The sequence below is a fragment of the Desmodus rotundus genome, chromosome 13 (genome assembly GCF_022682495.2).
Source record: "Desmodus rotundus isolate HL8 chromosome 13, HLdesRot8A.1, whole genome shotgun sequence".
Classification (NCBI taxonomy): Eukaryota; Metazoa; Chordata; class Mammalia; order Chiroptera; family Phyllostomidae; genus Desmodus; species Desmodus rotundus.
In genome coordinates, this window is record NC_071399.1 from 43,292,073 (window position 1) to 43,294,194 (window position 2,122).

Below are 2,122 nucleotides of genomic sequence, written 5' to 3' on the forward strand. Positions count from 1 at the left end.
AGTTTGTTATTTATTTCAATGTCTCTGGTTATGTTTTGCTTTCTTGTTTGTTTTGTTGATTAAGTTCCACTTATAGGTGAGATCGTATGGCATTTGTCTTTCACCACCTGGCTTATTTCACTTAGCATAATGTTTTCCAGTTCCATCCATGGCGTCGCAAAGGGTAGTAGCTCCTTCTTTCTTTCTGCTGTGTAGTATTCCACTGTGTAAATGTATCACAGTTTTTTGATCCACTTACTTGCTGATGAGCACTTAGGTTGCTTCCAGCACTTGGCTAGTGTAAATTGTGCTTCTATGAACATCGGGGTGCTTACGTTCTTTTGGATTGGTGTTTCAGGATTCTTAGGGTACAATCCCAGCAGTGGAATTGCAAGGTCAAAAGGCAGTTCCATTTTTAGATTTCTGAGGAAATTCCATACTGTTTTCCACAGTGGCTGCACCAGTCTGCATTCCCACCAACAATGTGCTAGGGTTCCCTTTTCTCCACAACCTTTCCAGCACTTGTTGTTTGTTGATTTGTTTATGGTGGCCACTCTGACTGGTGTGAGATGGTACCTCATCGTGGTTTTAATTTGCATTTCTCTGATGGCTAGTGATGCTGAGCATCTTTTCATATGTCTCTGGGCCCTCTAGATGTCTGCTCAGGTCCTTTGCCCATTTTTTAATTGGGTTGTTTGTCTTCCTGGTGTGAAGTCATGTGAGTTCTTTATATATTAAAAATATGGAACTCTTCATGAATTTGCATGTCATCCTTGTGCAGGGGCTATGCCAATCTTCTCTGTATCAGTCCAATTTTAGTATATGTGCTGCTGAAGCGAACGCTAAAGATAGTATTTTCTAAACTATATCATACAAAATGGTGTTTCATTAAAAATGTTACACCAAAGATTGTTTCACTTAAAATTAAGTTTTATAAGATGTTATGACTAAGGGAACTGAGAACTTGGAAGATTATTATCTTGCCCAAAGGCTCACATCCCAAACCAGGAAACCTGAGATTGGAAATATGTTCTCTTCACCAAACTTAATGATTAAATCCTAATAATTATGTTCAATGTTAAGACAAAATATTAATGTATTGTTTTACAATATCTAATGATAAAATTGTCAGATTTTTCAACTGTCTACGGAAAGTCTCCTATGTACCAGGTACTAAGCTAGATGTTCCAGAGACAGAGATCACCAATACCTGTAAAGCACATAAATTTAAAATCATTATTGTCTTGCCCCAGCTGGATAGCTCAGTTGGTTAGAGCATCATCCTAATATGCCAAAGTTGTAGGTTTGAACCCCAGTCAGTGTACATACAATAATCAACCAATAAATCCAAAAATAAGTAGAACAACAAATTGATGTTTCTCTTCCCCACCTCTCTCCCCTTCCCACTCTCTCTCTCTCTCAATCAATAAATAAATATTATCTTTCGAGAAGCAGAAAGTAGACTGTAATTCAGTCAAGGTTACACAGAGCAATCACTATGCAATAAACCAGTGAGATCCTTACTCCTTTATTCTACGTTTCCAATTGTTTTTAACCAGACTGTATTTCCACTATGCATGGAAATATCATTGTTGTTCCCATCTTTGTCCTCATCTGTATTTGTGACATAAAAATTTTAGTTAAAAAAACATGTTATGCAACAATTAGCATGAAAAAAAATAAAGGAGGACTGTTTTGGATTTAAAAAGACTTAAGAGACAGAACAAAAGAACATGTGTGGCATTTGTTTAGAGTCTGATTCCAATAAAACAAATGTAGAAAGATTTTCTGAGACAACCAGGGAATTTTTATTATGGTCTAGGTATTATGACTTCAGGAATTATTGTTCATTTTGTTAGATGTGCAAATGGCCTTGTGGTTATGTAGGAAAATATCCATAATTTTTAGAGACACATTATGAAGAATATAGGAGTCAAGTGACATGAAATCTGAAATGTGCTTTAAAATATTACAGCGAAGGAGGGAAAGAGGAAGCACATGTGACAAAAATCTTCATGATAATCTAGGTTTTGTTTCATGGGAATTTATTGTACTGTTACTTCTACTTTTGTTTTAAATTTTTCATGGTCACTTAAAAGATACATGTGAGCAGAGAAAAGGGAACCCTAGTGCACTGTTGGTG

The 2,122-nt window shown here is 36.1% G+C and overlaps 1 non-coding gene across 1 annotated transcript; it reads right to left on the minus strand.

The window, feature by feature from the left end:
• Positions 1–715: 715 nt before the first annotated feature.
• Positions 716–822, minus strand: LOC112321564 (U6 spliceosomal RNA). Its single transcript, XR_002976539.1, has one exon. It is a non-coding gene; the product is annotated as a U6 spliceosomal RNA (small nuclear RNA).
• Positions 823–2,122: the final 1,300 nt, after the last annotated feature.